Genomic DNA, 11,424 nt, shown 5'->3' with positions numbered 1-11,424 from the left:
TCACGAAACTATTTTTTATTTTTATCCAGAAAGAGATTTTGAGTTGATTCTATTTGCTGCTAGTTGATATGCCTTTTTCCGAGGCTGTCGTGATTTTTTAGAATTTTTGAGGTACTACAAGTATACGAAGTACACAGATTGCTACAGATTGGTCTATTTTTGACAGATTCTGTTTTTTTTTGAGTTGGTTGCTTGTTTTGATGAAAGTATGGATAGTATCGGGATGTACTAGCCATGGAAAAGTGAGAATACAGTAATCTAACACCATATGAATAGAAATATAGTTTGCTACAGTACCTAAAGAGGTGGTAGTTTGCTTTCTTGTGCTAATGATATCATGAGTTTCTGTTTAAGTTTTGTGTTGTGAAGTTTTCAAGTTTTGGGTGATGTTCTCATGGACAAAGGGATAAAGAGTGGAAAGATCTCAAGCTTGGGGATGCCCAAGGCATCCCAAGACAAATTCAAGGACACCAAAAAGCCTAAGCTTGGGGATGCCCCGGGAAGGCATTCCCTCTTTCGTCTTCAATCCATCGATAACATTACTTGGAGCAATATTTTTATTCACCACATGATATGTGCTTTGCTTGGAGCGTCTTGTATCATAGGAGTCTTTTCTTTTTGTTGTGTCACAATCATCCTTTCTGCACACCTTTTGAGAGAGACATGCACTCATTGTGAATTTACTAGAATGCTCATCGTGCTACACTTATATATTTTGAGCTAGATAATTTTGCTCTATGTGCTTCACTTAGATCTTTTAGAGCATGGCGGTGCGTGACTTGGTAGTTGGTTTGTGCTATGGAAGTAGTCCCAAAGGTGATAGGTACCCAAAGAGGATACAAAAAAACTTCCATCTTCATGTGCATTGAGTAGAAAGAGAAGTCTGATTCCTCTCAATTAGTTTTGAGACGTGGATTTGGTAATATTAAGAGTTATGTTAGTAGGGTGTTGTGTATCTAGAAATACTTGTGTTGAAGTTAGTGATTCCCGTAACATGCGCGTATGGTGAACCGCTATGTTAGGAAGTCGGAGCATAATTGATCTATTGATTGTCATCCTTTGTGTTGCGGTCGGGATCGCACGATGGTTAACGCCTACCAACCCTTCCCCTAGGAGTATGCGTTTAGCACTTTGTTTCGATTACTAATAAAAACTTTCGCAACAAGTATGTGAGTTCTTCATGACTAATGTGAGTCCATGGTATAGATGCACTTTCACCTTCCGCCATTGCTAGCCTCTCTAGGACCGTGCAATTTTCGTCGGTGCACAAACCCACCATTTGCCTTCCTCAAAATAGCCACCATACCTACCTACTATGGCATTTTCATAGCCATTCCGAGATAGATTGCCATGCAACTCCCACCGTTCCGTCCCATGACTTGTGCCGCCACTCTCATATTACCATTGCATGATCGTAAGATAGCTAGCGAGATGTTCCAACGTCATACGCCAAGCTAGATCGTTGCACATCCCGATACACTACCGGAGGCATTTCCTATAGAGTCATCATCGTTCTAAGCTTTGAGCTGTGAGTAAATAAAAGTGTGATGATCGTCATTATTAGAGCATTGTCCCATGTGAGGAAATAAAAAAGGCCAAAGAGCCCAAATAAAAAAAATGAAGAGAAAAAAGAGAGGCCAAAGAGCCCAAATAAAAAAAAGAGATAAGGGACAATGCTACTATCTTTTTCCACACTTGTGCTTCATAATAGCACCATATTCTCCATGATTGAGAGCCTCTTGTTTTCTCACCACCATATGCTAGTGGGAATTTTCATTATATAACTTGGCTTGTATATTCCAAGGATGGGCTTCCTCAAATTGTCCTAGGTCTTCGTGAGCAAGCAAGTTGGATGCACACCCACTAGTTCTCCTTTTGAGCTTTCACATACTTATAGCTCTAGTGCATCCTTTGTATGGCAATCCCTACTCATTCACATTGATACCTATTAATGGGCATCTCCATAGCACTTTAATATGCAGAGTCAATGTGCCCATCTCCTCCTTTTTGTCTCACAACCACCACCACACTCTATTCCACCTATAGTGCTATATCCATGGCTCACGCTCATGTATTGCGTGATAGTTGAAAAAGGTTTGAGAAAGTAAGAGTGAGAAAACAATTACTTTGCCAATACCGGAGTTGTGCATGATTTAAATTAGTTGTGTGAGGATGATGGAGCATAGCCAGACTATATGATTTTGTAGGGATAACTTTCTTTGGCCTTGTTATTTCGAAAGTCATGATTACCTTGGTAGTTTGCTTGAAGTATTATTGTTTTCATGTCAATAGCAAACTATTATTTTGAATCTTACGGATCTGAACATTCATGTCACGTGAAAGAAGTTACAAAGGACAACTATGCTAGGTAGCATTCCACATCAAAAATTCAGTCTTTATCACTTCCCTACTCGAGGACGAGCAGGAGTTAAGCTTGGGGATGCTTGATACGTCTCCAATGTATCTATAATTTTTGATGGTTCCATGCTATTATCTTGTCAAACTTTGGATGTTTTGTATGCCTTTTATATCTTTTTTGGGACTAACTTATTAACTTAGTGCCAAGTTCCAGTTCCTATTTTTTCCGTGTTATTGACCCTTTTCAGAGGCGGATTTTAAACGGTGTCCAAACGGAATAAAACTTCATAAAATATTTTTTCCGGAACAGAAGATACGCACCAGACTTGAGAACAAAGGCACAGGCCGACAGGGGACCCCACAAGCCCCCTAGGCGCGGCCAGGGGGGCCCGCGCCTAGCAGGCTTGTGGGCCCATTGTGGCTGGTCTGCCCTACCTCTTCCCTATAAATTTAGAAAAATTCCAAAACTGACGAGGAGATCCACGAAAATTCTTTTCCGCCGCCGCAAGATCCCATCTCGGGCATGTTCTGGTGCCCTGTCGGAGGGGGGATTCGGATACGGAGGGCTTCTTCATCAACACCATGACTCCGATGATGCGTGAGTAGTTCACCATAGACCTTCGGGTCCATAGCTAGTAGCTAGATGGCTTCTTCTCTCTCTTGGATCTTCAATACAACGTTGTCCATGATCTTCATGGAGATCTATCCGATGTAATCCTCTTTTACGGTGTGTTTGTCGAGATCCAATGAATTGTGGATTTATGATCAGATTATCTATGAATCTTATTTGAGTTTCTTCTGATCTCTCTTATGCATGATTTCATATCCTTGTAATTCTCTTCGAGTTGTGGGTTTTGTTTGGCCAACTTGATCTATGATTCTTGCAGTGGGAGAAGTGCTTGGTTTTGGGTTCATACCGTGCGGTGACCTCACCCAGTGACAGAAGGGGTAGCGAGGCATGCATCGTGTTGTTGCCATCAAGGGTAAAAAGATGGGGTTTTCATCATTGGTTTGAGTTTATCCCTCTACATCATGTCATCTTGCTTAAAGCGTTACTCTATTCTTCATGAACTCAATACACTAGATGCATGCTGGATAGCGGTCGATGTGTGGAGTAATAGTAGTAGATGCAGAAAGTATCGGTCTACTTGTCTCGGATGTGATGCCTATATGTATGATCATTGCCTTAGATATCGTCATGACTTTCCACGGTTCTATCAATTGCTCGACCGTAATTTGGTCACCCATCGTATTATTTGCTATTTTGAGAGAAGCCACTAGTGAACACTATGGCCCCCGTGTCTACTTTACACCATACTTTCAGCCTTACAATTTTACTTCGTTGCACTTTCCGCCTTCAGATCTCACTTTGCAATCAATCTTGAAGGGATTAACAACCCCTTTATAGCGTTGGGTGCAAGCTCTTTTGTGTTTGCGCAGGTACTCTGGACTTGGCACGATTCTCTGTTAGAAATATGCCCTAGAGGCAATAATAAAATGGTTATTATCATATTTCCTTGTTCATGATAATCGTCTATTGTTCATGCTATAATTGTATTAACAGGAAACAGTAATACATGTGTGAATAAATAGATCACAATGTGTCCCTAGCAAGCCTCTAGTTAGCTAGCTCGTTAGTCAATAGGTGATCATGGTTTCCTGATCATGGGCATTAGATGTCATTGATGACGGGATCACATCATTGGGAGAATGATGTGATGGACAAGATCCAATCCTAAGCATAGCACTAGATCGTATTGTTCGTATGCTAAAGCTTTTCTAATGTCAAGTGTCTTTTCCTTCGACCGTGAGATTGTGCAACTCCCGGATACCGTAGGAGTGATTTGGGTGTATCAAACGTCACAGCGTAACTGGGTGACTATAAAGGTGCACTACGGGTATCTCTGAAAGTGTCTGTTGGGTTGGTACGAATCGAGATCGGGATTTGTTACTCCGTGTGACGGAGAGGTATCTCTGGGCCCACTCGGTATAACATCATCATGAGCTCAATGTGACTAAGGAGTTAGTCACACGATGACGTGCTACAGAACGACTAAAGAGACTTACCAGTAATGAGATTGAACAAGGTATAGGTATACCGACGATCGAATCTCGGGCAAGTTCTATACCGACAGACAAAGGGAATCGTATACGGGATTAATTGAATCCTTGACATCGTGGTTCATCCGATGAGATCATCGTGGAGCAAGTGGGAGCCACCATGGGTATCCATACCCCGCTGATGGTTATTGGCCGGAGAGGCGTCTCGGTCATGTCTGCCTGTCTCCCGAACCCGTACGGTCTACACACTTAAGGTTCGATGACGCTAGGGTTATAGGGAATTGTTATACGAGGTTACCGAAAGTTGTTCGGAGTCTCGGATGAGATCCCGGACGTCACGAGGAGCTCTGTAATGGTCTGGAGGTAAAGATTGATATATAGGACGGATGGTTTCGGACAACAGAAGTGTTTCGGGCATCACCGGTAACGTACCGGGACCACCGGGACCACCAGAGGTGGCCCCGGGGGTCCACCGAAGGGGGGCAACGACCCCGGGAGGTAATATGGGCCAAGTGGGGGAGGGAACCAGACCCTAGGTGGGCTGGTGCGCCTCCCCACTCAGCCCAATGCGCAGGGGAGAGAAAAGGGGGGGGGCAAACCCTAAGCCAGGTGGGCCTAAGGCCTACCAGGGGTGCGCCACACCCCTCCTCCCCCCTTGGCCGCCGCACCAGCCCCCATCTAGGGCTCCCCCCCCCAGGAGGGGGAAACCCTCAAGGGGGCGCAGCCCCTCCCTTCCCCTATATATACCGGGCACTTTTGGCCATTGGGAGATAGACTTCTCCCTCTCCCTCGGCGCAACCCTGCCCTTCTTCCTCCTCCTCTCTGCCGCTGCTTGGCGAAGCCCTGCCGGGAGACCTCGTCTCTCCATCAACACCACGCCGTCGTGCTGCTGGAGTTCTTCCCCAACCTCTCCCTCCTCCTTGCTGGATCAAGGTGCGGGAGACGTCACCGGGCTGCACGTGTGTTGAACGCGGAGGTGCCGTAGTTCGGCACTAGATCGGAATCGCTGCGAGTACGACTCCATCAACTGCGTTCTAGCAACGCTTCCGCTTAGCGATCTTCAAAGGTATGAAGATGCTCTTACCCCTCTCTCGTTGCTGGTCTCTCCATAGGAAGATCTGAATATGCGTAGGAAAATTTGGAATTTATGCTACGTTACCCAACAGTGGCATCCGAGCCAGGTATTCTATGCGTAGATTCTATGCACGAGTAGAACACAAAAGTTGTGGGCGATGATTTGTGAATTTGCTTGCCGCTACTAGTCTTATTCTTTTCCGGCGGTATTGTGGGATGAAGCGGCCCGGACCGACTTTATACGTACGCTTACGTGAGACTGGTTCCACCGACAGACATGCACACCGTGCATAAAGGTGGCTAGCGGGTGTATGTCTCTCCTACTCTAGTCGGATTGGATTTTATGAAAAGGGTCCTTATGAAGGGTAAATAGCTTTGGCATATCATCATTGTTGCTGTCACGTAGGTAAGAAGGCGTTCTTGCAAGAAACCCAAATCAGCCACGTAAAACTTGCAACAACAATTAGAGGACGTCTAACTTGTTTTTGCAGGGTTTGACATGTGATGTGATATGGCCAAAGTTGTGATGTTGCATGTATGATGTATGAGATGATCATGTTATTGTAATAGGTTTCATGACTTGCATGTCGATGAGTATGACAACCGGCAGGAGCCATAGGAGTTGTCTTAATTTATTGTATGAGATGCAACGCCATGTGCTTACTACTTTTACTTCATTGCTAACGTTTAGCTATAGTAGTAGTGATAGTAGTAGTTCGCGTGATGACTTCACAGAGACACGATGATGGAGATCATGGTGTCACGCCGGTGACGATAATAATCATGCGAGGCCTGAAGATGGAGATCGAAAGAGCAATGATGATAATGGCCATATCATGTCACTATATGATTGCATTGTGATGTTTATCATGTTTTACATCTTATTGCTTAGAATGAGGTAGCATAATAAGATGATCCCTCTTAAAATTTCGAGAACGTATTCCCCTAAGTGTGCACCGTTGCGAAGGATCGTTGTCTCGAAGAACCATGTGATGATCGGGTGTAATAGATTTTAACGTTCGCATACAACGGGTGTAAGCCACATTTACACACGCGAAACACCTAGGTTGACTCGACGAGCTTAGCATGTACAGGCATGACCTCGAATACAATAGACCGAAAGGTCAAACATGAGTCGTATGGTTGAATACGATCAGCATGAAGTTGCTCACCATGGTGACTAGTCCGTCTCACGTGATGATCGGACACGGGTTAGTCAACATGGATCATGTATCACTTAGATGACTAGAGGGATGTCGATTTAAGTAGGAGTTCATACTTAATTTTATTAAATGAACTTAATTGTCATGAACTTAGTCTAAAAGTTGTCTTTATAAATATTGTAGATGGCCAACGTCAACCTCAATTTCAACGCATTCCTAGAGAAAAACAAGCTGAAAGGTGATGGTAGCAACTATGCGGACTGGGTTCGCAACTTGAAGCTCATCCTTGAAGCAGCTAAAAAGGCTTATGTCCTTGATGCGCCGCTAGGTGACCCTCCCGCTCCCGCAGCAGCCCAGGACATTCTGAACGTCTGGCAAACGCGGAGTGATGACTACTCTCTCGTTAGGTGTGGCATGTTATACAGTTTAGAAACGGGGCTCCAAAGGCGTTTTGAGCAACACGAAGCATATGAGATGTTCCAGGAGCTGAAGCTAGTCTTTCAAGCTCATGTCTGTGTCGAGAGATATGAAGTCTCCAACAAGTTCTTTAGCTGTAAGATGGAGGAGAATAGTTCTGTCAGTGAACACATACTCAAAATGTCTGGGTTACACGGTCGTCTGACTTCACTTGGAGTCGAACTTCCGGATGATGCTATAATTGACAAAATCCTCCAGTCTCTCCGACCAAGCTACAAAGGCTTTGTGCTTAACTACAACATGCAAGGGATGGAGAAGACCATTCCCGAGTTGTACTCGATGCTCAAGTCTGCAGAAGTAGAAATCAAGAAAGAGCATCAAGTGTTGATGATCAACAAGACCACTAGTTTCAAGAAAAGCAAGGGTAAGAAGAACTTCAAGAAAGACGGCAAAGCTGTTGCCGCGCCCGGTAAGCCAGATGCCGGGAAGAAGAAAAAGAATGGACCCAAGCATGAGACTGAGTGCTTCTATTGCAAGGGAAAAGGTAACTGGAAGCGGAACTGCCCCAAATACTTAGCGGACAAGAAGGCCAGCAACGTTAAAGGTATATGTGATATACATGTTATTGATGTGTACCTTCCCAGCGCTCATAGTAGCTCCTGGGTATTTGATACCGGTGTTGTTGCTCACATTTGCAACTCAAAGCAGGAACTGCGGAATAAGCGGAGACTGGCCAAGGACGAGGTGACAATGCGCGTCGGGAATGGTTCAAAGGTCGATGTGATCGCCGTCGGCACGCTACCTCTACATCTACCGTCGGGATTAGTTTTAAACCTTAATAATTGTTATTTAGTACCAGCTTTAAGCATGAACATTGTATCAGGGTCTTGCTTAATGCGAGACGGCTACTCATTTAAGTTAGAGAATAATGGTTGTTCTATTTATATGAGTGATATGTTTTATGGTCACGCTTCGCTGGTGAATGGTTTATTCTTGATGAATCTCGATCGTGATGTTACACATATTCAAAGTGTGAGTACCAAAAGATGTAAAGTTGATAATGATAGTCCCACATACTTGTGGCACTTCCACCTTGGTCATATCGGCGTTAAGCGCATGCAGAAGCTCCATACTGATGGACTATTTGAGTCTCTTGATTTTGAATCATTTGACACATGCGAACCGTGCCTCATGGGCAAGATGACTAAGACTCCATTCTCAGGTATAATGGAGAGAGCAACCGACTTATTGGAAATAATACATACTGATGTGTGTGGTCCAATGAACGTTGAAGCTCGCGGTGGCTATCATTATGTTCTCACTCTCACCAATGATTTGAGTAGAGATGGGTATATCTACTTGATGAAGCACAAATCTGAGACATTTGAAAAGTTCAAGGAATTTCAGAGTGAGGTCGAGAATCAACGTGACAGAAAAATCAAGTGTCTACGATCTGATCATGGAGGAGAATATTTGAGTCACGAGTTTGGCACACACCTAAGGAAGTGTGGAATCGTTTCACAACTGACGCCGCCTGGCACACCGCAACGCAACAGAGTGTCTGAACGTCGTAATCGCAGTTTATTAGATATGGTACGATCTATGATGTCTCTTACCGACTTACCGCTATCATTTTGGGGATACGCATTAGAAACTGCAGCATTCACTTTAAATAGGGCACCGTCTAAATCCGTTGAGACGACACCGTATGAACTATGGTTTGGCAAGAAACCTAAGTTGTCGCTTCTTAAAGTTTGGGGCTGCGATGCTTATGTGAAGAAACTTCAACCAGAAAAGCTCGAACCCAAAGAGGAGAAATGCGTATTCATAGGATACCCTAAGGAAACTATTGGGTATACCTTCTATCTTAGATCCGAAGGTAAAACCTTTGTTGCCAAGAACGGATCCTTTCTAGAGAAAGAGTTTCTCTCGAAAGAAGTAAGTGGGAGGAAGGTAGAACTTGATGATGTAATTACACCCCCTCTCGAACAGGATAGTAGCACAGCGCGGGAAGTTGTTCCTGTGGCGCCTACACCAACTGAAGAGGAAGTTAATGATGATGATCATGAAGCTTCGGATCAAGTTACTACTGAACCGTGAAGGTCCACAAGGGCACGCTCCACACCAGAGTGGTACGGCAACCCTGTGATGGAAATCATGTTGTTAGACAACGGTGAACCTTCGAACTATGAAGAAGCGATGGCGGGCCCGGATTCCAACAAATGGCTTGAAGCAATGAAATCCGAGATAGGATCCATGGATGAGAATAGAGTATGGACTTTGGTGGACTTGCCCGATGACCGGCGAGCCATAGAAAATAAATGGATCTTCAAGAAGAAGACTCATGCAAATGGTAATGTAACCGTTTATAAAGCTCGACTTGACGCAAAGGGTTTTCGACAAATTCAAGGAGTTGACTACGAAGAGACTTTCTCTCCCGTAGCGAAGCTGAAATTAGTCTGAATCATGTTAGCGATTGCCGCCTTTTATGATTATGAAATTTGGGAAATGGACGTCAAAACAGCGTTCCTTAACGGGAACCTTAAGGAAGAGTTGTATATGATGCAACCAGAAGGTTTTGTCGACCCTAAGGGTGCTAACAAAGTGTGCAAGCTCCAGCGCTCCATCTATGGGCTGGTGCAAGCATCTCGGAGTTGGAACATTCGCTTTAATGAGGTGATTAAAGCGTTTGGGTTCATACAGGTTTACGGAGAAGCCTGTCTGTGCAAGAAAGTGAGTGGAGCTCTGTAGCTTTCCTCATACTGTATGTGGATGACATATTATTGATGGGGAATAATATAGAGATGTTGGACAACATAAAGGCCTATTTGAACAAGAGTTTTTCAATGAAGGACCTTGGAGAAGCTGCATACATATTAGGCATCAAGATCTACAGAGATAGATCGAGACGCCTCGTAGGTCTTTCGCAAAGCACATACCTTGACAAGATATTGAAGAAGTTAAATATGGAAAACTCAAAGAAAGGGTTCTTGCCAGTCTTGCAAGGTATGAGATTGAGTAAGACTCAGTCGCCGACCACAGCAGCAGATAGAGAGAAGATGCGTTCTGTCCCCTACGCTTCAGCCATAGGCTCTCTTATGTATGCCATGCCGTGTACCAGACCTGATATAAACCTTGCCATAAGTTTAGTAGGGAGGTACCAAAGTGATCCTGGTATGGAACACTGGACAACGGTCAAGAATATCCTTAAGTACCTGAAAAGGACTAAGGAAATGTTTCTCGTTTATGGTGGTGACGAAGAGCTTGTCGTAAAGGGTTACGCCGACGCTAGCTTCGACACAGATCCGAATGACTCTAAGTCACACACCGGATATGTATATGTTTTGAATGGTGGGGCAGTGAGCTGGTGTAGCAGCAAGCAAGAAGTCGTGGCAGCATCTACATGTGAAGCGGAGTACATAGTTGCTTCAGAAGCGGCTCATGAAGGAATTTGGATGAAGGAGCTCATCACCGACCTTGGAGTGGTTCCAAGCGCGTCGGGTCCAATGACACTCTTCTGAGATAACACTGGGGCCATTGCCATAGCCAAGGAGCCCAGGTTTCACCGGAAGACGAAGCACATCAAACGCCGCTACAACTCCATCCAGGACCATGTCCAGAGTGGAGTAATAGATATTTGGAAAGTACACATGGATCTGAATATTGTAGACCCATTGACTAAACCTCTTCCACGAGAAAAACATGATCAACACCATAATGCTATGGGTGTTCGATACATCACAATGTAACTAGAGTATTGACTCTAGTGCAAGTGGGAGACTATTGGAAATATGCCCTAGAGGCAATAATAAAATGGTTATTATCTTATTTCCTTGTTCATGATAATCGTCTATTGTTCATGCTATAATTGTATTAACAGGAAACAATAATACATGTGTGAATAAATAGATCACAATGTGTCCCTCGCAAGCCTCTAGTTAGCTAGCTCATTAGTCAATAGATGATCATGGTTTCCTGATCATGGGCATTAGATGTCATTGATGACACGATCACATCATTGGGAGAATGATGTGATGGACAAGACCCAATCCTAAGCATAGCACTAGATCGTATTGTTCGTATGCTAAAGCTTTTCTAATGTCAAGTGTCTTTTCCTTCGACCATGAGATTATGCAACTCCCGGATACCGTAGGAGTGCTTTGGGTGTATCAAACGTCACAACGTAAATGGGTGACTATAAAGGTGCACTACGGGTATCTCTGAAAGTGTCTGTTGGGTTGGTACGAATTGAGATCGAGATTTGTCACTCCGTGTGACGGAGAGGTATCTCTGGGCCCACTCGGTAGAACATCATCATGATCTCAATGTGACTAAGGAGTTAATCACACGA

The sequence above is a fragment of the Hordeum vulgare genome, chromosome 7H (genome assembly GCF_904849725.1).
Source record: "Hordeum vulgare subsp. vulgare chromosome 7H, MorexV3_pseudomolecules_assembly, whole genome shotgun sequence".
In the NCBI taxonomy this organism is placed as follows: Eukaryota; Viridiplantae; Streptophyta; class Magnoliopsida; order Poales; family Poaceae; genus Hordeum; species Hordeum vulgare.
The sequence above is the reverse complement of the archived record's forward strand: the minus strand, read 5'-3'. Positions refer to the sequence as shown.